This window comes from Marmota flaviventris, chromosome 7, assembly GCF_047511675.1.
Source record: "Marmota flaviventris isolate mMarFla1 chromosome 7, mMarFla1.hap1, whole genome shotgun sequence".
In the NCBI taxonomy this organism is placed as follows: Eukaryota; Metazoa; Chordata; class Mammalia; order Rodentia; family Sciuridae; genus Marmota; species Marmota flaviventris.
This window is the reverse complement of record NC_092504.1, coordinates 90,931,155-90,949,293: the sequence shown is the minus strand read 5'-3', so window position 1 is coordinate 90,949,293 and position 18,139 is coordinate 90,931,155. Positions and strand designations below refer to the sequence as shown.

Here is an 18,139-nt window from a genome sequence, read left to right as displayed (position 1 = left end):
TAATATTCTCTCCTTGTTCTGTATGTTGGCTATCTTCATAATTATATGTCTTGGATTTGGTCTATTACGGTTTTGAATGTTTGGGGTCCTGTAGGCTTCCAGGATTTGGCAATCCATTCCATCTTTCATCTCTGGGAAGTTTTCTAGAATTATTTCATTTAATAGGTTGTCCATTCCTTTGGTTTGAATCTCTATGCATTCTTCTATCCTGATGACTCTCAAATTTGTTTTTTTTTATGACATCCCATATCTCTTGAATAGATTGCTCGTGAGATTTAAGCATCTTTTCTGTGTTGACTACACTCTTTTCAAGTTGATAAACTTTGTCTTCATTATCTGATGTTCTGACTTCTACTTGATCTAGTCTATTTGTAATATTCTCGTTTGAGTTTTTAATTTGGTTTATAGTTTCCTGCATTTCTAGGATTACTGTTTGATTTTTTTAAGATCTCTATCTCCTGGTAAAGCTTGTTCTTTGCCATTTGAATTTGTTTGTTTAATTCGTTTTCAAAATATACTTTCATTGCTTGGACTTGCTGTCTCATGTCTTCTCTAATATTCCTTTCCATCTGAGTTAGGTATGCCTTGAGTTCTTTCCCTATCCCTGTTTCTGATGCTTCTAGGTCCTCCTGTAGATTTAAGTTGTCTTGCATTGTTTGTAATCCTTTTTTCCCTTGTTTTTTCATGTTGTTCACGTTACTTCCCAGCTCTATTTGATTGCTGTGTTTCTGCTCTCTCCTATAGATTTGTTTTGGTTTTGTATATCTCTGTTGTCTCTCCTTTGTGTTGATAGACTATGCCTGCTAAAGTGGATTCCGCTGGGAAGGAATTCTGACAGCCGAGCTCCAGTGATGTCACCTCTCTGCTATGGCGGGCACCAGGCTCCTTGCTGGGGTGTCCGAAGGGGGGGGTGGGACTGGACTGTCTCTGGTTGGTTTCAGCTCCCGATTGGCTACTTCATGAAGGCCTGGCTATAGACCTCTTCCTATTGTCTCTGTGCTGTACCTGCTGGGTCGCACCTCGGGGTCTAGCCGCGCGGTCGCCGGAGGGCGGGTGGTCTCCAGACGCACAGTCTACAGACGCACAGTCGCGGGGGCCGTGGGCAGTCGCCCGCGGGCGGGCGTTCTCTAGCCGCCCAATCACGCGGGCAGCGGGCGGGCGGTCGGTCGCTGGCAGGCAGGCGGTCTCTAGCCGCCCAGTCGCGCGGGTGGTCGCCGGCGGGCGGGCGGTCTCCAGCCGCCCAGTCACGCGGGCAGTGGGTGGGCTGTCGCTGGTGGGCCTGCGGTCGCCAGCTGCCCAGTCGCGAGGGCTTGGCCTCTAGTCCCCTGGTTTCTCCTGCTAGTCCTGGCTTCTCCTGCTAGCCCAGTCTTCCCCTGAGTGATGCCTCTCGGCAGTTCAAACTGTACTCTGAGCCTGCAGTTTGCTGGGTGTGGAGGGTGGCTATTGGGAACCCCGGCTCTCTATTGTTTTGATTTTTTCCGCTTGCCCCTCCCCCAGCACTGGCAAGACAGGTTTCCTTTTCCCCGCTGATGGGAGGGGGAGTTGGAGGTCAGGTGTCTCTCCCTTTCCCCGTGTCTTTATGCAGGCTCGTTCTGATAATCCCTCCCCCGGAAAGCCTAGGAGAGATTTTTTGCGAATTCCCCGCTGTATGGGAGATGGGCTGAGTAACACACACCTGTTTTATTGTTGCAATCTGTCGGAGACTGGCGGTGGTTACGTCAGCTCTCCAAGATGGTGGCCGCTGGCTTCCTTGTTGGAGTTTCCTTTGTGGGGGATAGAACTGGACAGTTTCCTTTCCCGTCTGAAATCCCGAACTCAGCCCGGGGCTCAGTGAGGGCACAGCCGGCAGAATTCACAGAATCCGTAGCAACGTTTCTCTCTGCTTGCTGGTCGCTTCTCGGCAGCGCCCCGCTGTCTGTAGCTGCAGGGCGGTCCGCACAGATCAGTCAGCCTGGATCTCCGGTTGCACAGTTGGCTCGTGTTTGAGACTCAATTACCAGACCTCGGTGCTGGAAATCCTTCCTCTAGGTTTTGGTGCACCCCGATTTTGCTGTAAATTCCTTACAAGATAGTTTTTGTTGTTCTAACTCGTTATTCACCTGCGCATTGATGCGGTACACAGGGTATGATGCACTCTATTCGCGGCCATCTTGGAGTCTATTAAAGATTTTAAATAATCCTGCCATAAAGAAACCCTTTGGTTGTAACCTCATTTTTTCTTACACTCGTCACAGATCTCTGTATTTTAGTACCATAGACTGTTGTGATACATATGTATGCAGACGCCCTCCTCAATTGAGCACCCTGGCCTTGAATGTTACTTTCCATACTGAATGACTTTAATTAATGACTTAATGACTAGAAAAGCACTTTCATATTAATAATGTTATCTCCAAGAATATTAACAATAGGATGAAATGTATTTAGTCTTTCTTACTCTCTTCTGCAGTTATCAGCAATCTTAGCACTAAAAGGGTGAGCATCAATTTGTGCAGTTTTTCCTCCCTCTGACTTAAAAGGATCTGCCCTGGTGAGGAGTTTAGTTTAGTTTCCCCTTAGGCTGCCAAATTCACCTTATGAATTTTGGACACACTTTTTCCTACTACCAATATTTCTTTAATTCCATGGGAAAATTTTCTCTCACTGATGTTAATCATTCTTGAGGAGAATAATCTCAGGCCCTTCCTTTTGTCTTCAGTTATTCCATTTTATTTACATTTTCCTTTCTATATTTTGAAACTAAACCAGGGACCAAATCTATGAGGGTACTTGAGCTTGAAGTCAGATCATTGCTACCGAGGATGGCTAAATCTTTTTCTGGAAGGTGGCACCAATTTATATTGTCATGCAGGAGTGGTAGAGATATCACAAGGTGTCATTCATTTGTTTTTAGTTTATAATTCAATGAATAATTTATAATTTTTATGATGGCATGAAAAGCAAAAATAGAGCTTTAGCATATTTTTTTAAATGACCATTTTTACTTGATACACTGTTGCCTCTTATTTGTTATTATTGTTTTTTTTGCCCATAAAAATGATTTTCTACTGGATTTGGGGGATATAATATTGTGAAAGTGTGTTTTCCAAAAATAACATTTGGAGTAAGTTGAAATTTATAATCCATTACATTAAAAATTTTTATGGGAAAAATTATTGCTCTTGTCTTTTCTTCCTTTTTTCTTTTCCAGCATAACTACCAGTAACGGTGAAGATATGTGAACTAATATTTACACATTGAGATTCACTGTCTGATTTGGTGCCAGTATATTCCTGGTTTTACAAAATGACAGGCTGTTCCTTTCCCTGAATGTTCTCAATGTGTACCATTGTACACATGAACCACTGCCAATCTCTACATGCCAGGGTATTGGGTGTTTTTGTTTTCTTCCTTTTTTTGGTAACAGGGATTAAACCCAGGGACATTTAACCACTGAGCCACACCCCCAGCCCTTTTATTTTTTATTTTGATACAGGGTCTTGCTAAGTTGTTTGGAGCCTCACTACATTGCTGAGGCTCCGTTTGAACTTGCAATCCATCTGCCTCAGTCTCCTGAGCCACTGGGATTACATGTGCATTCCACTGTGCCATCCAGAGTGGTGTTGTTGTTGCTGTTTTTGTTTTTAATTTTTTTTTTAAAGTTTAGTAATAATACTATTTGTTTTTAAACTTTTAAATTCCTTCTTTTTGGTTATAGTTGACAATAGAATGTATTTTGACATATCATACTTAGATGGAGGATAACTTCCCGTTCTTGTGGTTGTACATGATGTGGAGTTACACTGGTCTTGTATTCAGACAGGTACACAGGAAAGTTATGTCTGATTCATTCTACTGTCTTTCCCACATCCATCCCCCACTCCCTTTCCTTAATTCCTCTTTATCTACTCCAGTTCCCTGCCCCTTATTGTAAGTTAGCATCGCATATCAGAAAGAACATTCGGTTTTTGGTTTTTTGAGATTGGCTTATTTCACTTAGCATGATAGTCTCCAGTTCCATTCATTTACTGGCAAATGCCACAATTTCATTCCTATTTATGGCTGAGTAATATTCTATTGTGTATGTGTACCACACCAGGGTATTTTTTTTAAATGACTCCTCACCAAACAAAACAAAAATAAAAAAAACAACAACAACTACCACTACAACAAAAACATAGTGATGGAGCATCCTGCTTTCTTTGTTTTGGGCAAACCTTATAAATTTGGATTGAGATCATAAGAAATCAAAATATTTGTGGGACCATAGTATGGTATTGGTTTGGCTTTCAGGAGATCAAAAGATAGTTCTGGTTTTCCAAGTGCTGTTAAGACTGTGGGTCTCAGTGTAGTTTAAAGAAGTAAAAGTCTTAAATTTTCTGTGACGGGGCTTCCAATATGTAGCTATTAGCTACATGTAACTATTGAAATTAAAATGGAACAAAATTAAGTATTTAGTTCCTCAATTACCCCAGCCATATTTCACATGCTTAGTGTTACATGATGCTAGTGGTTACTGTAATGGAAAATGCAGATTTTAGATTTTAGAACATTTCTGTCATTGCTGAATGTTATAATGAAAAGAACTAATCTTGGGGGTAACTTTTACTTTCAGTTCATATATAGAAGACCAAAAAGTAAGAACTGCATCTGATTATTAGTCACTTTTATTTGTTTAAATCAGTCTTAATTATTCAGATATGAGATACTTTTCTAAATGACCATATAATCTACTAGAAAGAATATTGGGTAAGCAAGCTAGGATGACAGGAGTTCATCCTCAGCATAAACTTATGAGAAAGTGATTGCATTTCTTTATTTTGAAAAGCAAGCTATAGGCACATGAAGAAAAGAGTTAACAACAAATCTGACTGCTATTACTAAAAGGGTCTGTTTACAAGGTTGGCTTTTGGCTGGCATCTGGGAACTTAGAGTTTAGGAGAATTCTCATCATTTCCTCATAAGAATGGCTCATGGTGTCAAAAATGCTTGTACAAACAACATGGTTTATACTGAACACCTGCTTTTCCTCTGGGAGTCTGGAATTTGTGTAAGTGCAAGGGAAAGGGTGCCTACATCACTAGCCCTTAGTGAAAAACCTTAGCCCTGGGTTTGGTAATAAGCTTCCCTTGTAGACATCTTACACTTATAATTATAACTACAGATGTGGGAATTAAGAATATCCTGTGTTTTCCACTGGGACAAGACTATAGAAACTCATGCCTGATTTACCTTGAAATTTGCCCCATATACCTTTTCCCATTGCTGATTTTGTTTGTATCTTTTTTGAAATAGTATATCACTACATACTGAGTTCTATGAGCCTGTCTAGCATCACTACACCTATGGCTAGTCTTGTGGATCCTCAACAAACATCATAATTATGTTGAAAGGGTAATAGGAAGTCTAAAGCTTGAGTACAAGTTGGAATCCAAACACAGTGCCATATAGTTGCAAATCATTGTTAATAATTATAATGAATTTGGAAAGGAAGAAAAATGTTAGACAAAAATTTATTTTAAAAATGCACAAATAAAATAGTTTAAGATGAAAATAAGAGCTATAACAGATTATGTCTAGAATATTTAAGGCATAATCATGTGATATTGTTTATATTAACTAAGAACACTTTGAATCCCTAGAGTATAGAGATTAGAGGGAAGATATAAAGTGGTAGAAATACAGGACTCTGTGCCTTTGAATATCCACAGGAAAACTTCCAACACAGTCTGGAAATGTGAGCTGGAATGGTTTAAGATAAGAATTTCAGTGAAACAAAATAGCAGTCATCTCTCCTTGGACAAAGTTTAAAGAAACTGAGGAGTCCTCTTAACACAAGTCCCTGGATGTGAATCCATCTTTCCACAGCAGGTTTAAGTGACTGAAGATCTTAGACCTGACACATTTGGGTGGATCTTGGCAGCCAAAAAATATGGCCTTGGCTCCCACTGTTTGGAGTGGGAGCTGAGCGCTCTCTCTCCTTTTGTTTTAGAAATCACTTATATAAAGTATCTTCTTGCAGGGAATGCTTTCTTAGATCAAACACATAATCTTTACATAAACATGAAAAATCTGTCTTTCTCTTTGTTGTGAAATTCGGCCATTTCCAAATTCCAAATGTCAACCTTCTCTCTCCTCTTATTTTTACCATCCATTTTCTATATCGTAGCCCCGGAGAGGGCATATGCTTGGTTACTGATAATAGTATCTGATGATTGTATTTGAACCTTCCCTTTTCCTTCTCCTTTCCCCCCATCCACCAATCTTTATCCACATGACCAATTTTGGAAGATTTGGACCAAAATATTGAGAGCATCAGAGAATGTGGGGACCTAAGTTTGGGTATAAGTTGTTTCTCGGGAATGCCCCCAAATTATCCTTGAGACTACAGGATTACTTAAAGGAGTACCAAAGTGGGGAGAAGGAAAACAAGTATCAAACTTCAGGGAGTCTAAAATAGTATAGGGTTTAAGACTATTGATGTATGGAAGCAAAATTCTTGGGTTCAAATTTCATCCTCTTTTTAAATTTCTGTTAGGTCTCATGCAATTTACTTAACCATTCTGAGCCTTAATTTCCTCATCAGTATAATGGGATGACAACAGCACCGAACTTGAAGTGTTGTGAAAATTAAATGAATTATCACATGAACATTACACAGGACACATAATAAATGCTATATAAATATGGTGATATCTAATTTTTGATCCAAACTGGGGTTCATTTGAAGATGAAGGAAGGTCATTGTTTATCATTATGGCAGGACAAAAGATATAACAGTAAATATTCATTATTATTATTTTAAAAATTTACTTGAAGGAAAACTTTTTTTAAAAAAATTTTAAGAAGCCAGGTCTTCTACAGATGATATATGCATCAGTATAGAATTCCCTGCTGATAAAAAGTGCAGGATATGAGGGATAAAAATGAAATTACATGCCTAAGTGATAGAAGCTGGGGAGGAAGAATTCAGTTGGGTCACATGATTACACATACATTTAAATGTCAGTCTTTCTCTGTGATCAGAAATACAATGTTTACTGAGGATAAAAGTACCTATTCATTTCTCTGTGTAGCTACATGTTCCAAAGCATGGAGAATAGAGGCCCAGAAAACTCTATTTGAAGGTGAAGTTCCATCAGATCCATAATTGATCAGCCAGGTATCAAAGCCACCAATGAGAGCAGAGGAGGCATGAAACAGCACAATTTTTTTTTCAGGTGTTCTAGTCTTTCTGCCTTTTATGTAAGTGGTTATGCTTTTCCCAAAATTATTTAAAAAACTGTGTGAGTCAGCTTTCTGTCATTATAACAAATTCCTTAGGTAATCAATTTATAAAGAGAAAAGGTTTATTTTGGCTCATGGTCCTCAGAAATTTCAACCTATGATTTACTGGCCCTAATGCTTTGGGGTCTGTGGAAAGGCAGCACATCACAGCAGAAGAATGTGGTAGAACAAAACTGTTTACCTCATGGCTTGGTAGAAAAAAGAGGGAAAAAGGAAGGCAATATGTACCCCTGTGTGGGCACACCTGTAGTGACATGAAGACTTAATTAATATGGGACCCTACCTTCCAGTAGTGCCATGGGCTGGGCAAAAAGCCTGTAACACATGGCACTTTGGGAGACAATATCACATCCAAACTCTAACAAAAAATATCAAGTGGTTGATGATAACTCAAATGATCTCACCTGTTAATTGGTAAATGGTTTCCTTTAGAGCAGTTCAAACCCAGTTGTCATTTACATATTGTCATCCCAATTATCATTTAACAAGGACAGCAAATATTTCTCTCCTTTCCATCTGGCATATGGATTCTTTCTTGGCACTTAAGAGGAAGAGTGACATTTTCCTCAAAGAGTTTCAGGGAAGGATGGTGGGTGGTAATGAGGTAGGCAGGAAATCAACAGTCCCAGAACTGAAAAAGGACTCAACACATGTATCAAAATGTTTGATCAAAACATGTCCAGGCTCTGCCAAATAAAGTCTGCATGAGCAGAGCCAATAAAGTCTTTGGTGTTTCTTTCTTTCATAGTTTTTGCTTTGAATATGAGAAATGACCTGTAGAAGAAAACAAAAACAAGACAAAACTGAGGACAAAGGAGCGGCTTAAATGTTGCTAATGTTTGAAGATAAATATCAAATGGGGAGGTTGAGTTCCAGAAAATAGTAGAGAAAAAAAGTACTGTTATACTTCAAAAACCAAAATTTAAAAAGCTGTTAGTTGAAAAGATGGAAAATTAATGCTCATTTATTAGCATTAATTAAATTAAAAATTCTGACGTTAATTGGATAGTGTAAACCATTTCTACCTATGAACTACCATTCCTTATGGCACAGATCCAATTGTATTTCAGGTCAAATTGTGTCCCATTCTTAGAAACTATTGAATTAGAAGCCTAACATGATAGTCCATGACATTAGTCATGCTCTGTAACTCAATGTTGATTTTGTCCTTACTGTATGCAGGTTGTGTAATATATGCTTCTCTACATGCTTTATACATGTTTTTGCTTTTGATCCTCACAACAGCTCTATGAAGCAGGTATCGTTATTGTCTCTGAGGTACAAGGAATTGGATTTGCTTGCTCTGAGTCTCATAGCTAGTAAGCGAAGGAGCAAAAGTTCAAACTGCAGACCTCATGTCCATAACTCTTGTTCGTTCTGACCTTGATCCATTACCAGAAAGAAGTTTGATTCTGAACATATAACTTAGATGAATGCTAAATGCTTAGTGATTTAATACATGGCACAATAAAAGCATTTAAGGGCAGGATGCCACAAAATGTTGCTTTTGTTGAACTAATTCACAGGTCTAATGTGGATTTAAAATAACTTGTGTGCATTTATGAGTGTTTATATATTATTTGTGTCAGCCAGAAATAGAACCAAGTATTAAGTATCAGGGCCAAAGCCAAGTAAATTGAAGATGTCAGAAATAACTAAAAGCTTAGGATGAATTACACCGATTCTTTAGGGCACTCTAGGGTATTTAAGAGGATGTTTCCAGTCCAGCTCTCAAGGCAATAAACTCTATGTAAGTCATCAAGTAAATAAATGTAGCACTGCATGTTTAAGTTGTCTGAGAAATAGTTTTCTTTCAGAGAAATGAACCTTTTACATTTGACATCAGATGTGTAGTCTTCTGCTTTAAAATAGGTCTGTACTGTATAGACTTCAAATAAAAGGTATTTTCTTAGATCAGAAGACATTTTAGCTGATTACACAGTTTAATATGTAAATTTAGAACCATATTTAAGGCAATCTTATCCTTCAGCCCACCGTCTATCAGAGCTGCTCTGGGTGAGGAGAGGAAGAGGTGGGGGTCTGGAGCTCTAGCAGGTCCTGTGCACGTGGGTAACCCTGAAGGCATGTGCATTATAAAATTAAGGAGAAAAACTTTTAACTTGACTTTATTTAGGACTCAACTGGATTTCCACTTACTCCCAAATTGGAGTTCTATGTTGCTAAATGGGGAGTCAAATTTTGTCCATTAAAAAAAAGTCTCTTGTTATTGTAACCTCTTTTTGAAGAAATACTACTCCTATACTAATCGGATAAGCATAATTTAAGCTAATCTTCAGTATCACTAAGATGTCAGATCTCCATCTGCATCTTATGGAAGGTCAAATAAGGAGATTAAGTAGAAATCCTATGGAAGTACAACTCCATCTGACTCTCCATGCGACTTTGAACTGTAGACAATTTAAAACCTTCTAGGACTTTGGTTTCCTAATGTAATCATAGAAAATCATATCTCTTTTTGTTTAAAATTTATGAGTTCTTATGCTTTTTAGGAAAGGGATTATTTAAAATGAATTTGAATCAACGAGTGTATCAAGTTTTCAAAGGCTTAAAAGTGAATCCAATTGTGGCTGGTTTTAATTTCTATGAGAAGCAGGTGGAGATGGTGCAAATTTAGTTGTAAAGAAAGTCTTTATTCTTTAGTTGTAATGAGGCAAGACCATAACTATGAAAAACTTATCACAATTCAAAATATTGTACCAGGTTGTTGTTAGAAACAATTGGATGTCATTGTCTCAGATTTGTGATTAAAAATCTGTAGATGAGAAAAAAATACTAGTATTCTGTGTTTTTAATTCAGAGAGCTGCCCTTTTTCAGGAACGTGCTTAAGCAGACTAACCTCTATGCTCAGATTCTTACCTATACGATTGTATTCAATTGTATTCACTTCATCAGTTTATTGTAAGGATTAAATTAAGAATAAAGTGCTTAGAATGATAGATGGCACATAAGAACTCAATAAATATAGTCATCATTATTATTACTAATATTTCCTGAGGTTCTTATGGACTGCTAACTGAGAAGAAAACTGTGTGATAGCTTGGTGACATCAGGGACTTGTGTGATGTTTCTGATATTTTCTCTAGTACTTAATAACATGCTTTACAAAGTGCTGGCCCAGTACATCTTTCTTGCAAACTAAGTACTTTTGATATTTGATAATCTGTGTTTTAAGATATAAATAATCATTAAAAATCATGTTTCATAAAAATAAGCAGTTATAAACACTATGTAGTAGCACAAATGACAAGTTTAATGATACATATAGATGACATATATGAACATATATATGTGTGTGCATGTGTGTGTGTGTTTATATATATTTAACAAAACACATATACGACATGTGGATTATACATTCATATATTCACACATCAGAAAATGAAACCACTCTTTTCAGGCATATATGACATATTTATAAAAGTTGATTTTAATCAGATGCAGTGGTGCATGTCCATAATCCCAGTAACTCAGGAAGCTGAGGCAGAGGACTGCAAGTTCAAGCCCAGCCTGGGCAACTTAGTAAAGTCCTGTCTCCAAAAATGAAAAGGCTTGAGTTATAGCTCAGTGGTAAAGTGCCCTGGGGCTCAATCTTCAGTACCTGAAAAAAAAAGTTGATCTTACATTAGGTTAAAGGAAATTCTCAACAAATTCCAAATAACTAATAAAATAAAATTCTACTTTGCTAAGCATAATGCAACAAAATGGAAACTAATCAGAAAACAATTGCAGAGACTCCCATATATTTACAAAGTAAAAAAAACCTTAAATAATTAACTGATTAAAGAAGAACTCATGAAAATTATAAAGAAATAATGTACTATATATCAACAATTATGAGGCTTAAAGTATTTGGAGGAATTTGTGCAATGGCATAGTGTATTAGTCAGAAGTGAATTTAGTATATAAAATCAAATAAGAAGATTAAAGATCAGTAAGACAAATTTCAGTGTATATAGCCTAGTAAAAGAAAAAGTCAACCTGATAAAAATGGAAATAAGAAATAAAACAGGAGCAGAAATTAAGCCAATATCATTGTGAATGGAAAAACATGAAAACAATTTCCTTCAAATTCAGGAGCAAGAAAATGATGTTGACTCTCACTACTTCTACTCAATATAGTTGTTGAAACTCTAACTAGAGCAATCAGATAAGAGAAGAAAATAAAAGGGATAAAAATGGGAGAGAAAGGAGTCATATTATCATTGATTGATGATGATAGGTTTCTATATCTAGAAGTTCCAAAAAGCTCCACCAAAAGACTGCTAGAGCTAATAAACAAATCAGAAAGGTTGCAGGATACAAAATCAACATAAAAAATCAATAGCTTTTCTATATAATGAACTTGCTGAAAAAGAAATTAGGAAAACAATCCCATTCACAATAGCCTAAAGAAATGCCTAGTAATGAATCTAACCAAGGAGATGAAAGACCTCTACAATGAAATTATAGAATGCCAAAGAAAAAACCAGAGGACAACACTAGAAGATGGAAAGGCCTCCCATGTTCATGGATAGGCAGAATTAATATTGTTAAAATGGCCATATTACTAAAAGCAACATAGAGATGTAATGCAATCTCCATCAAAATTCCAATGACATTCTCCACAGAACTAGAAAAAAAACTGTTTTATAATTTATTTGGAAGAATAAAAATACTCATAATAGCTAATGCAATCCTGATCAATAAAAGTGATGCAGGAGGCACCATGATACCCCATTTAAAACTATACTACAGAGCTGTAGTAACAAAACTGCATGGTACTGGCATAAAAACAGACAAATAGACCAATGGAGCAAAATAGAAGATAACAGGCAAACTCATACAGAGTTATGGTTTAGATATGAAGTGTCCACAAAAACTCACGTGTGAGACAATGCAAGAAAGTTTAGAGATGAAATGTTTGAGTTGTGGGAGTTTTAACTTCATAAGTGCATTAATCTCCTGGTGAGTATTACTTGGGTGGTAACTATAGCAAGTAGGGTGTGACTGGAGGTGGGTCACTGGGGGTGTGGCTTTGGGGTATATATTTTGTCCTTGTTGAGTGGAGCTCTCTCTTTCTGCTTTCTGGTGCCAGACCCTGAGCTGTATTCCTCTGCCACACCCTTCCACCATGATGTTCTGCCTTATCTGGGTCCCTGGACAATGGAGTCAGCTGTCAACTGAGACCTCTGAAATTATGAGCTCCAAAATAAACCTTTTCTCCTCTAACTGTTCTTGTTAAGTCCTTTGGTCACAGCAGCAAAAAAGCTGACTAAAGTAGACAATCATCTGATTCTTAACAAAGGTGCTAAAAATATATGTTGGAGAAAAGTCAGCTTTTTAATTTTGGTTTAAGGGATTGAACCCAGGGGTGCTTAACCACTGAGCAACATCACTATCCCTTTTTTGTTTTTCATTTATTTATTTTTTTTTTAAGAGAGGGTCTTACCAAATTGCTTAGGGCCTCACTAAGTTGCTGAGGCTGCCTTTGAACTTCTGATCCTCCTGCCTTAGCCTCCCTAGCCACTGGGAATACAGGCATGCACCATTATGCCTGGATAAAAAAAGACAGCCTTTTAACAAATGGTGCTAGGAAAACTGATCTGATTCTAGATGAATAACAACAGAATAATAATAGAATCCCTATCTGTCACTTTGCCTACAAGTCAACTCAAAATGGATCATTTTGAGGAATTAGACCAGAAACTTTGCAACTTTAAAAGAAAATGTAGGCTTAATACATCAACATATAGCCTCAGTAAATACTTTCTTCAATAGTACTCCAAAATAACATCAAGAATGAATGGTACTCAAGAAATACTACCAAGAATTAATAAACGAGTTGGCATCAAATTAAAAAGGATCTGCACAGCAAAGGAAATAAGAGCCTAAAGAGAGAACTTACAGAAAGGCAGAGAATCTTTGCTAGCTACTCTTATGAGAGAAGATCAATAACCAGAGTATATGAAGGACTCAAAAAACTTAACACCCTCCCAAATAAAACAATTAATAAATGGGATAATGAACTAAAACCAACACTTCTTGAAAGAGGGAGTACAAATTACCAAGAAAAACATGAAAACATGTTCAACACCTTTAGCAATCAGGGAAATGCAAATTAAAATTACACTGAGATTTCATTTTACTCCAGTTAGAATGGCAGCAATCAAGAATTCAAAACAAAAAATAGTGGTAAAAACATGGGGAAAAAGGAACATTTGACTAGATATGGAACCAGCAAATGATCCAGCGATACTATCCACTTCTCAATATTTATCCTAAAGAATTAAAGTCAGCATGCATACCCGTGTTTAGAGCAGCATAGTTCACAAATCATGCAACCAGTCTAAGTGTTCATCTATGGATGAATGGATAAATAAAATGTGACACACACACACACACACACACACACACACACACGATGGAGTTTTATTCAGCCATGAAGAAGAATGAAATTATGACATTTGCTGTTAAATGAATGGAACTAATGAATAGCAGGCTAAGTGAAATATACCAAACTCAGAAAGTCTAGGGTCCTACGTTTTTCTCTTGTATGTGGAGGCTAGAAAGAAAACAAGGGGGGAAAATGGTGATGGTGGTGGAAGAGTCTCTTAAAATAGAAGGAAAACCAGCAGAGTTGAGAAAGGCCATCAGGGGAGGGAAGAGAGAAGAGAAGGGGGAAGTTCTGGAAAATAAAATTAACTTAATTATACTGTAATATTGTGTTTATATATAAATATGTAACAACAAATTCCACTGTTATGTATACTTAGAATGCATCAATAAAAATAAATAAAACAAAAAGAAAAAATTGGGGATCAGTCAATTATTTTTTACTAATTAGTATTTGTTTTTATTTTTAATGAGTCTGTCAATTAATAGAATGTCTTTCTATTTGGTGTAAATCCTGTCTATAATTATTTCTGATACAAATCTTAAAAGGGTAAAAAAGGAATTAAAGAGGTAGGAAGGAATTATGATGATTGACAATACCAATAAATGGTACAAAGAAAACAAAGCATTAATAAATTAGATAACCATCTGGAAAAACTGGTCTGAAAAGACAGATAGAGCCAAAATAAATATTACGAGGAAAACAGGATCAAAGTATACATGCCATTTTTTTTTATTGGTGCTGTGGATCAAATCCAGGACCTTCTAGATACTGATCATGTACTGTATCACTGAGCTATACCTACCCCCAGTCAGAAGCCATTCTGTTTTATCCCTAAGTCCAAAAAGAGTACTATGATCAATCTTATAATAAATTTAGATAAATTAGATTACTTAAATTAAAATGAGTCAAAATTGATGCAAGAAAAAATAGTAAATTTTGGGTAGATTAATAATCATTAAAATATTTATTTGGTTAGCACAATTCATACTACCTGTCTTATCCTCACAAAATACCATAGAGTTCTACCTGAGAATATTAGTGTAGCTTAATCTGCAGAAAATTATGGCTTTTAGAAACATCTAGCATAGTTTAATGATTTTGCTACTCAACCTGTACAAGTAGAGTACCATAAAAGAGGTTAATTTCATTTATAAATGTAGATACAAATTTGCAGTACTATTTTATCTCTCTCTTTGGTCCAATCTTCTTAGAGAACTTTTAGGCAAAATTAATCCAGCAGCAACATTACCAAATGGTATTTGTTTTAGTACAATTAATTCTCCAACAATATGTTTGTATGTGCATCATGTTAGTAGATCAAAAGTGATGAAGGCATACAATCATCTCAGTAAATTCAAGAAGATCATTCAACGAAATTCATTACCTTTCAAAATAAAAGCCCTTAGTAAGTTATTAGTAAACTCAGAATGGCAAGAAGATGTAGGTCTTCTTCAAAAAAGTTATTATTACCACTGGTACTATTTATATTGTGTCAGTGGTTTTAATAATTACAAGAAGAGATGAAAAGGACATGCATGGATTAAGTAGAAAAAGAGAATATTTTAGTTTTCAGACAAGATAATTTTCCATTAAAAATATGCAAAAGAATTTCCAGACAAATTATTAGAAATAATATAAGAGCTAAGCTGGGATAAAAGAGATACAATTTATATATAAAACCCCTAATATTCTTCTGTGACAGCAATAAATAATTGTAAAATGTTATAGAATTTTTTAAAAAAAATTTGCAACATAACAAATTATATAAGACATCTAGGAATAAATTGAAAACAGATATTCAAGTTCTACATGAGTAAAAATATGAGATAGTTTTGAAACATGTAAAAGGAGACTTAATTAAATGGAGATGTACACTATTCTTACATGCAAGAAGACTCAATGTCTTAAAGATTTCAGCTCACCCAAAAATATGTATAAATTCAATGTGATTCCAATAAAAATTTCAACAGTCTTTTTCAAGGGATTAGAGAAAGTTATTAACAATTAATATCTTAGAAATAAGTCCAAAAATAACTGAATTAATTTTGCAGAGGAAGAAAAAGTGAAGGAGAAAGTGACCCTTGTCATACTAGTTATCAAGACTCATTTGTATACCAAAAGATTGTAAATTACTATGGTGTTAGCTTATGGAGGAGAAAGTATATCAAAGGACAAAGGAAAGAAAAAACAAGTGAACAAACAAACAAACAAAAAACCCAAAGTCATATACACTTTAACATACATGGAATTTTAGTTCATGAGGAAAGTGTCAACATAATTTATTCACTGTAATAAATGGTGAGAAAAAATAAATTGTGTTGGGATAACCACATACCCAAATGTGGGAAAATATACATAGACATTTAATTCCATTTGATTAAAGACTATGGTATTTTTAAGAATATAAAGAATATCTTTATTAAGTTGAGGTAGAGAAGATATCTTAAGTCACACAAAACAAATAAATCATCAAGGAGTATATTGATACATGAAGCTATATCTAAATGAATTTCTATGCAACAAGTGAACAAGAATGAAAGGTTTATGACATGGAGAGCAAAGGATTAATATCTAGTATATATATAGAAATCCTAGAAACCAATAGGGAAACTGCATCCTCTCCCCGCCCCCCAAAAAAGGGAGATTCTGTGGATGTGTACCTGCTTACTTTGTTGGATTAAAATCACATATACACTATGCTAAACTATTCTAATACACTGGACCTGCTTATGTCTAACATTTGTATCTCCACAAAGAGAAGTAATTTAAAAATGTAAAGAAAGCATTTACAGAATCAAATACACTGAACAAATAAACAATTTACCTTTTTTTAAAGTTGTAGTTGGACACAGTGCCCTTATTTTATTTGTTTATTTTTATGTGGTGCTGAGGAACAAACCCAGGGCTTCGGACGTGCGAGGTGAGCACTCTACCGCTGAGCCACAATCCTAGCCCCCAATTTACTCTTTTAAAAGATATGGTTGTAGAAACTGTCATTAGAGAATATGAAAATGACATTGCATATCTGAAATAGCCTTTTTTTCCACTCCTTTCTCAGGAGCCCACAAATCTATGTTTTTGAAAGGGTCAGAGAAGTCAACTGTCGACTCTGAAAGACAAAGGGAATATGACTGTCATTCTTCTGGGTGGTATAGCAATCTTCCTATTTCCTCTGGACATATGGAGGACAGAGAAGACTAAACAAACTTACAAAAGGCATTTGGTCATATTTAGTTTAAGAATATCCATATTAAAATTTAACATATGCATCTGATTATATTTAATTTATTTATAATAACCGATCACCACTATTTCAGTTCATAGTCCCAGCCTGTTCTGTACATAAACTTCTTCTTAGCCCCATAGCAATGGACAAAGGATATGAAAATTCATTTCAAGAAAGAGGAAATCAAATGGCTAGGAAACTTTGAAAATTTAGTAACAAATAATATGCAAGTTGAAATAATAATAAAATATAATCATGCCCAATGGATGAGCAACATTTTAAAATTTGAAACTACTAAATGTTTAAAGTCTGAAAATATGAGGTAAGGAGTTGAAAATATAGGAACTTTCATATAGTACTGGTAAGAGTGTAACTTTTGGAAAACAATTTGACTGCAGTATTATTAACAATATGCTTACCTGACAATCTAGCAATTCCATTTTGTGGTATATATCCCCAAGAAACTGTGATACATATGTATAAGGAGAGGTTTGTAAGGATCCCTGATTTTAATAGTGGAAACTGGAAACAATCTAAAAACATAAATAGACCTTGACATATCATACATTTGAATCAGATGGGATATAATTTCTCATTTTTCTGAGTATACAGGTTGTAGAATCACATTGGTCATGCAGTCACGTATATACACACAGTAATAATAATGTCAGGTCATTGTACTGTCATGTGTAACTAATTAAAACAAATAAAAAATAAAAACATAAATAGAGAAGTGGATAAATAAGTTGTGGTATATTTGTGTAATGAAATAGATGTTCATAATTAAAATAAAAGAGTTATATTTATATGTAGTAACATTACTATATGCAAAAGAGCTAATGAGTTAAAAATAAGAAGCACATATATACTATGATAAACCATTCTAATACATTGGACATGCTTATGTCTATAACATTTGTAATAAAAAAAATTGTAGAGAAAGAATTTACCACAAAGATGAGATAGCAATTTCCAAAGGATTTGGAGATGGAGGTAGCAGAATATTTGTCATATTTAGGTAAAGATAAAAATAAAATCTAAATTTTAATAGTAACATGTTATTTTACAATATAAAGCAAACAATAAACAAAAAACTTATACCAACAGAACTAAAGTAATCTACTGAACTATTAATATTTGTTAATTATATATGGTGGACACAGAGGTGTTTATTATTCTTTGTAATTTTTTATATTAAAAGTCAATGATGACAAAGTATGTATATATGTTAAGCAATGAGACTTTGTCT

The 18,139-nt window shown here is 35.4% G+C and overlaps 1 long non-coding RNA gene across 1 annotated transcript in view; it reads left to right on the top strand.

Annotated features, from left to right (window-relative positions):
• LOC139706533 (uncharacterized) overlaps positions 1-12,496 on the top strand; it is a 35,590-nt gene extending 23,094 nt beyond the window's left edge. Inside the window, exon 2 of the long non-coding RNA XR_011708151.1 lies at positions 12,363-12,496. This is a non-coding gene — a long non-coding RNA (uncharacterized lncRNA). The remainder of the gene's footprint in view (positions 1-12,362) is intronic.
• Positions 12,497-18,139: the final 5,643 nt, after the last annotated feature.